At 41.5% G+C, this 8,768-nt stretch overlaps 1 long non-coding RNA gene across 1 annotated transcript; it reads right to left on the reverse strand.

Moving 5' to 3' along the window:
• Positions 1-936: 936 nt before the first annotated feature.
• On the reverse strand, positions 937-7,734 carry LOC107298525. The gene is made up of 4 exons (XR_001549158.1): positions 7,600-7,734; positions 6,398-6,458; positions 3,192-3,302; positions 937-1,027 (listed from the first exon to the last, which is right to left on the reverse strand). It is a non-coding gene; the product is annotated as an uncharacterized LOC107298525 (long non-coding RNA).
• Between the last annotated feature and the right edge of the window lie 1,034 nt (positions 7,735-8,768).

An 8,768-nucleotide genomic window follows, 5' to 3' on the forward strand; every position in this document is an offset into this window, starting at 1 on the left:
AAGGGTGACACCTCCCCAGCATGCACGCAGGGGGCGGGGCCGATGCGGCAGGGGCTGGTTCCTTGCTGTTTTCAGACGGCCTTGTGGAGCTAAGGCTGAATGCGTTTCAGCATAGATGGCCACCACAAAATTGTACATTGGCTCCCGGCCGGCCTGGGCCAGGGCCAAGGCAGCGAGGGCCGTTTCCTCACTGTTTCCAGGATGGCTTCGCGGGCCACATGAAACCAATTCGCGGGCTGCATCCGGACCCCGGGCCTTGTGTTTGACATGTCTGGGCTAAGGCATCAAGCTAGAAATCAGCAGACTGTGAGTTCTAGTCCTGTCTTAGCCACAAAGCTAGTTGGCTTGACTCTCAGTCCTAAGGAGGAGAAGAGGCAGAGACAAACCATTTCCAAAATTTTGTCATGAAAACTGCAGGGACTTGTCGAAGCAATTGCTATGAGTCAAAAACTGACTTGATGGCACCACTCCCCCCAAAAGCTACAGTGGAAATGGAATACTTGAATGTGAGTGATAAATCCACACACACTTTTAACCTGGTCAAGAGTGAAAGGTTATTGAATCAAATGCCAATTTATGTTGGATTATACTATCTTCTGCCCCCCCCCCCCCCCATCTGCATTGTGCTTGTCCTGCCTTTCATATAATAATCCTTCCTTCCTGGAGCTTTTGTGAGAGTGTCAAAAAAGATGGCAATCACAGCAGTGCAATAAAATTCTTTTCTTTGTGGATCTGCAGGAAACAGTTGATACACCTGCAAAAATCCTAGCTTCAATTGCACTGCCACAAGCATTTTTACTTTTTTGACAAACATACACACAGTTGCTGTTACCTCCTTCCAAATTGTTCTGTGGTTTAAATGCATGTGGTGATCTTGAAGTAAACGATAACAATAACTATGGACAAAGTTAAATGGAAATTTCTCATTACTTACCAGCCAGTGAAATTATAACGATAATCAAAACAACGACCAGAATAATAGCTCCTATAATGAATTTTTTCTCTGAAATGCACTTAGGTACAAGAGCTGAAAAACAGACAGGAAATATGAAGAGATGAAGTTCAAGATTTTATTGTGATTATTTTGATTTTTTTTGTTTTTGTTGTCTTGTAAGCTGCTCAGGTTGTAGTCACACTATGTAGGACAGGCAGGCATTATGGCACACTAAGACAGGCAGAGAGAGACAGACAGGCAGACAAAGGGAAAAGATCAGCTACTCTTAACGCCAGAGATTGCACATTTACCCAAACAGTTGGCTGTAATTTATATGAACAGTTTTTGTGTTCTGTGTCTTCATTCAGCTTTGTGTGTTCCACCTGGCCCTTGAAACTGTAATGCAGGGGAATTTGGGAAAGGAAGTTCAAAATATTTGGACAGCTTTTAGTCTGAAAAATCTGTATTGGCAATTAAAAGTTTTTGTCTGACTCACAGCAGCTGATCCGGCCATAAACAAACCCTGAATAACCCTCATCTCCCTCCCTTCCTCTCCGTTCCCAAGGAAATATACAAGGTGGCAGTTAGCGTGACTCCAAGGAGCCCAGGAATACACCCTTGGTGTCTGTTGTGTGTGGCCTTCGGGTTTCTTCCTCCAAAAGCCATGCCCTTAAGACATGGCTATTCCAACTTGCAGGACTGGCCTAGGGGAAAATTTTAATGGGGTTTTAAAGCAATTTTTAAATTAACTTGATCAAATTACTAATATTTGTTTTTACTTATGTTTTTAAATTGTAGTTTTTGGGGATTAGTGTTTTATTTGGTTGTTAGCCGCCCTTAGTCCGTAAGGAGAAGGGCGGGATATAAATTAAATTATAAATAAAATAAATAAAATAAATAAAAAAAAACAGATCCAAGTGGATCTGGGAGTGGCTAAGATCCTCCATCCTTCTCAAAGTTGTGGGAGACATAAAGTTAACCTGAATCCCACAGCCCTGCCAGAAAGAACAGCTGGCAACCCTTGGGAGAGTGTCCAAGTCCAAAAATGTAATACCCCAAAATACAACTCAAGTAACTTTTCCATAACTGCCAAGTATTTTTCCATAAGACAATGTGGGACAACGCAGATATTCCTCACTTCCTTTGGCTAATGCACAGTGACGTTTATAGGCCCCAGCTCTGCCTTGAAGGCCCTCCTTAAGGGGTTTCCCAGCAATGGTGGCATCCTTGAAATTCTTGCAAATATGTAACATATTTGGAATTAAGTGCATCTGTATTTTGCCTTGCTAAAAGTTGGTATAAATGTCCCAGAAAAAAGTATCGGAAAAACCTTCTCTGCAAAAGTGCTTGCCCTCTGCAAAGTTCTTCTAAAGAAACGGAAACCTCAGCTGTACAACAACAAAAGTTTGTTATGGGAAACCACTGAGGAGGAGGGAAGGAAGGAAGGAAGAAGTACAGACACTTGAAGGAATATTTAGAAACCACTTTATGCAGAAAAGCATCACGAAAAATAGAGCATGGCATCCCAACCTCCTCATCTTCCCCAACAGCATTAAGCAATGAACAAAATCTTGTTCTCTGAGACAAAAGTATCAACATCAATTCCCCCCCCCCCCCCCTTGATCTGGACTTCTCTCTCCAACCCCAATGGCCAAAAGTCAATAGCAGGCTTTCTGCCCTGAAAATGGGAAATGCCCACTGAGCTGACATGGGAAACTTACCAAAGCTACAGTGTTGGCCCCAGTGGTGGGATTCAGCCAGTTTGCATCGGTTCGGCAGAACTGGTAGCTAAATTTTTGCTGAGTTCAGAGAACCGGCTGAATGCACATTGCTTCTGGAAGTCCAGTCTAGGCCTGGGAGGCCTCAACGGCCCGCCAGAAGTGTGTGGATGCCACTTCTGGAAGTCCGTTCTAGGCCTGGGAGGCCTGGAGGAGGCCTCCCAGGCCTAGAACGTCCCACTGGAAGTGCGTGAATGCCACTTCCGGAAGTCCGTTCTAGGCCTCAAGAGGCCCAGGCCTGCATCCAATAAGAGAACTGGTTGTTCAGGTATTTGAATCCCACCAGTGGTTGGCCCTAAAGTTGACTTTGTGTGAATTTTTCCTTTTCAAAAAGAGGAACAGCCTCAACTTCCTTTCCTCAAAACCAGGGGGAAAAGATAAAGGATTCTGGTTTTTACATAGATCTGGTCCAGTTCCACCCATTTTGTTGCATTACTCCCCCAATCAAAGATCACAAAGGGCTCCAGGCAGGTGACTACCTTTGTTTTTACCAGCATTTCTTGCATTCTTTGCATCAGAGCTTCCAAGAGCAATTTCAGTTATCACCACAGGAGTCAAATGATCACAACATCCAGGATCTTCTTCTGCCCCTAAAGGAAGGCAGAAGACCCCATTTATAACCATAAATAGAGATACGGTCTAGTTTTGCTCTTGGGAAGACACTGCCCCCAATACCCAACCAGGGCTCCCTATCTTTCCCAGTCAGACAATTTAAAGAAATGTTTTCAGTAGCTGAAACCTCACAAGAACTGCAAATTCTGCACTGCTGAACATTCACAGGCAGAACTCAAAGCAACTGCAAAATATCTCATAAGAGTTTATCATCTTGCAAAATTTCAGGTGATTATTTTAGGGGGTCGTGGTCATGTCATAGGAAAAGAAAAATGGGCGTTAGACCTGGTGCATTCCTACTGCTTTTGTGGTGCACATTGGAAGACCTCCTTGCTTTTGCACAAGCAGATATATATATGTTGCTGAATTCTATCTGAAATTGACATTCCATACAGAATCCCAGATATGAAAGTCTCTGATGTAATGAGGCTCTCTCCAGCTTAGAAGGTCATCTGGGAATGGTCCTCTCCTGTGCTCTTTCTGGTTCATCAGATTTAGAGTATTTAGTTCCAATACAGTTCTTACCATAAGAATCAAGGGTGGCTGAAGAAAACAGTCCTACTGCTAACTAGTTCTCTTACTAGTTCTCCCTAATTTTAGCTTGAATCCAGTGATCTCCAAATGTTGCAGATCAACTTTTGTCCATCCAGGTTTGCTTTTTTCAACTCATGCCTGCCTTACTTATTGTGATTCTTCTGCTTAGAATGTACTACTTAGAATATATATCCCTCCTAGGTTAATATGTATTTATTTCCTCAGATTTCTTATTCTTTTTAACCATAGTTAAGAATATATTTAATCTTTAGACATTCCATTCAATAGATCTAGTCATCTAATCCATTAACTCTGATTCAAAACATTTTTTATATATACTTTCCTTAAATTCAGTCACATTTAAGTATCTAAAACATTTCATCCCTCTTAAAGTGGTATATTCCAAAATTGTTCTATTTCTTTAACCATATTCAAACACATGCTTCTTTTTTAAGTATTTTCTCTGATATGTCCCATAATCTATTCTCTTAGTTTCCATCTTAATCTTTTTTTCTTTGCCCAGAATTTTTCTTAATCAATGTACTTTGCTGAATCAAAAGGTTTTCCTGTACGATCATAGGTGTTGCTGTAGATATAGAAAGTAAATCAATGTCTTTGTCATGGGCATTTGCCCACTCCTTTTTATTAGGAATCTTTTTCCTTCCTTTTCTCTCCACTTCTTTTGTCACTTTTTGTCTCTCCATCAAGTATTTCCTCTCATCCTCAAGTTTGCTTTGTGGTGTTGAAATATAAACTGTCTTTTCTTCCACTTGAATTAAATCATACTCTTTTATTTTGTGGAAGTCCATTAAGTCTTTATCCTCAGATTTATATTCAGTCATCTCTGCTGTATCCTCTTGAGGATTTTTTGGGAGTAAAATTAAATTGGAGATAAGTTGATTTATACTTTCAAAGTTATTCTGTATTTCTTTGTGGTTTAAGATCATTGTCCTTTGAATTAGTTTATTTATTTATTTATTAAATTTATATAAGTTGCAGCTTATCATATATTTCCTCTTGTAAAGTATACATTGTTTCTGTAAATCCCACTTTATCTGAACAGCTGTGTTGATTAAAACTTTGAAGGCCACAAAGATTTCATAATCCTCATCCACCAGTAGGTGTCAGCATTTGCTCATTTTTCAATTCTTTCTAGCCTTTTTCCTCCTTAAAGCAGGGCATTTCAACCAGTGGTACGGGTACCACCTGTGGTACATTGGCACCTGGCAGGTGGTATGCGACCATCCTAGAAAAGTGGTAGCGGGAGAGGGGAATGAGCTGAACCGGTGGCAGCACCGCACAAGCCTGAGCAAGAGATGGCTGGAGCTGCAGGGCTGTCAGGGCTCAGTGGAAGCGCCAGAATCAGTGCCAGGCTCCAGCTGGAGCTCCGCGCTGATCCTGGTGCTTCTGCTGAGCCCTGAAGAAGCACCAATCAGCTGGAAAGCAGCACTGATCCTGACACTTCTGAGCCCAGAAGAAGCACCGATCAGCTGGAATGTTGCAGCATCTCCAGGGTCTTGTGATTTACATTCAGATGCTTGGCAACTGATTTATATTTATGATGGTCACAGTGTCCCAGGGTCATGTGAAGTGACCAAAGCCTGCTGCAACCACCAAGCAGATGGGGGGGGAATAAAAACCAAACACCCCCCCACCTCACCCCCGCTGCCAATCCTCAACAGAAATGCTCACAACAATGTAAACCTCGGACAGGAAGAAGAGCGCGGCAGGGTGGGCAGGCAGGTGTCTTGCTCGGCTGTGGCTTGGGGGGGCACTTTTTTCAGTGCCATTGTAACTTCGAACAGTCACTAAGCAAACTGTTGTAAGTCAAGGAGTACCTGTACTTTATCACTTTTTTCCTTTTTGTCATCAAGTTTTTGACACCTTGCTAGGCGACTGGTGGTACTCGGATGTTGCCATATCCTAAAAGTGGTACAATGGGTGAAAAGGTTGAAAAGCCCTGCCTTAAAGGGTTATATTTGCTGCTTCCAATAGCCAAAAGGTGAAGGGGAAACCTCTCCCTTTTTCACTCTCGGAGGTATTTTTGCTTCTTGGGAGTTCTCCTTTTCAGGAAAATAAGTAGGATAGAGAAAATCAATATTCTTACCCAGATTTCAAACGCACTGCTTACAATCAGCTTAGAGTAGAGCTTTTGACTTCCGTTGCTTGCAGCTGGGGCTAGACAATAGAGTTAGCTAGCCTTTCTCCTGTTGGTTTCTGGAAGGCTTCTCCTGGACCGATCGGGGAGACCGCCATCTCTCCTAGATCCCTAGGACTACCTTCCTTCATTGCCACCTCTTTGGGGCGGCTTCTGGCCCATTTAGGGTCCCCAAACAGGAAGAAACTCAGCTGGAGGGCTCGGCATCCCGAATCCCTCAACTGATTTCACTGCTTACAGGAAGTCCTTCTGCTTAGAATAAATACCAATGGTTTTATTCATAGACTCAATGAAGAGTTTTTCTCTGACTTCATTAGTACCCCAGGGATTTTCTCCTGCTTTCTGTAGTTCTCAGCTAGATGAAAGAGCTGAATGACTCACCTGTAATTTTTCCTGGCATCTTCCAAGCTTTCCAGGTTACAAAAATATCAGGATTCAGACTCTATGGAAAGAAAAGAAATTGGTATTACTCATTCCTGCACAGGAGTATAAATAACAATAATGTTACTGTAGAGAAGATACTTCCTTAAACTAAACTTCTTCAGTGTCTGCCCTCACCTGAGTCTTGAATACTGACTGGAATAACCAAAATTATGAGACTTGAAGTTTGAAGCCAAGATTGATACATTTTAACTGAGCTACTATTTTTTGAAATGCCTTAAAGGACTGTTCCTTGAAGAACTTCAGTATTCAGGTCAGGCATATTTTCCCAATGGCAATAAAAATTAGGAACAATTTTACCTCGTGAAAATTAAGCTTCCCATTACTGTTCCTCATCTAGTCCTTTACAATGCAGAGACATGGACAGACTCTGGAGAGAACCAACCCTGAGCTTAAAGGGATGAAGTCCTGCTAAATATCACACTACATGTTACAATTATCTCCAAACCTTTTCAACAGTTTCATAGAAACACTCAGTAATATGAAACATCAGCTTTGCAGGACTTCCCAAGATGATTCTTAAGGGACCGAGAAGTCTCCCTGTTCTGGATCGTATAGCTCTATGTAACCCTAACTAGAGAACATGTATCAGTATGTTAGAATATCTGGCACTTATTGGGTTAAGTGCTGTCTCCTTAAGAGATGGATTATGGGAAATGCAGTTTAGCTAGTCAATCATCCCATGTTAATGGGTCAGTGGGAGGAGTTTCTAAAGAGCATTGGGAGACTTCCTGGACACAAGCCAGATTNTTGAAGCTACCACAGAAATATCAATCAGAGGATACATAAAAAGCTAATGTAATGGTATGTGGGAATGACTTTAAGTGACAGGAGAATGATGCTGTTTAGGGAATGATCAGATAAAAGAGGGAGGAGCCCACAGATGCTTAACAGTCAGAGAAAGAAAGTTAGGAAAAATCCACCCTAAATTGACCAAGCTGTAAAAAGAGACAGCAGGAGAATCTTTCAGATTTGCAAGATTCTTGTTAATATAGCCTGATGGTAAAATAATTTGCACATCCTGTCTGGTTTACCTGGAAGGGTAAAGGTTATTTGCTACCAGAGGGTTATTTATATGTGTTTATCTTAGATTTATTGTACTCAGTTTAATCATATTTATCTGTTAATTTTCATACTCTTACTTTTTCTCCAAATATTCATCTTCCTGAAAGAATTCACATAACTGATCTTCCCATTCCAGTTTCCAGTTTCACCCTTTGGACGATCCTCTGAGTAAGATGGACTGTAGCTATTCCAAAGATCACCAAATGCATCCAGTTTTGGTCACCACGATGTAAAAAAGATGTTGAGACTCTAGAAAGAGTACAGAGAAGAGCAACAAAAATGATTAGGGGACTGGAAGCTAAAACATAAGGAATGGTTGCTGTCTAGTTTAATGTCTAGTTTAATGAAGAGAAGGACGAGGGGGGACATGATAGTAGTGTTCCAATATCTGCCACAAAGGGGCTGCCACAAAGAAGAGGGAGTCAAGCTATTCTCCAAAGCGCCTGAGGGCAGGACAAGAAGCAACGGATGGAAACTAATCAAGGAGAGAAGCAACCTAGAACAAAGGGGAAACTTCCTGACAGTTAGAACAATTAACCAGTGGAACCTGACTCCAGAAGTGGTGAATGCTCCAACACTGGAAGTTTTTAAGAAGAGAATGGACAGCCATTTGTCCAAAATGGTATAAGGTTTCCTGCCTGAGCAGGGGATTGGACTAGATGACCTCCAAGGCCTCTTCCAACATCATCATCATCATCATCATCATCATCATCATCATCATCATCATCATCATCATCATCATTATTATTAATGAAAATCATGGATGACCACAGACTTGAACTTCAGAACTAGATCAGACCAGCTTTCTCCTCATTAAGAACCATACATATTCTCTGGAAATAAATTAATGAATCACACTATATATCTCAAGGGGCAGAGTGCACAATGATAGAAAAAATCCACATGAACACACAAAAAGGGAAGACCTGCCTTGTTCGCCTAGAGGAATTTGGCTTGCAAATTTTTCCCCCCATAATCTTTAACAATAAACCCATTCTGATTCCTCCTCATGTGAGCCATATTTCTGGTCTGGTGGATATTATCAACATTTTTCTCTGTTGTGTAAATAGCCTTCTGTTCTGTGATGACTGAAAACAGAATGTGAACAAGCTTTAAGCCAAATGCTTTCTCAAAAAAGCTTTCATTACTTCTGAAGATTTCAGAGTGTGGGTGGGAAACGTCTGAAATGAGTGGAAAATATTAAGAAGTTCATATCTTTTATTTTGTGCTATGCCAGCCCCCTGGT

This window comes from Protobothrops mucrosquamatus, unplaced genomic scaffold (genome assembly GCF_001527695.2).
Source record: "Protobothrops mucrosquamatus isolate PMUCROS unplaced genomic scaffold, P.Mucros_1.0 scaffold4055, whole genome shotgun sequence".
In the NCBI taxonomy this organism is placed as follows: domain Eukaryota; kingdom Metazoa; phylum Chordata; class Lepidosauria; order Squamata; family Viperidae; genus Protobothrops; species Protobothrops mucrosquamatus.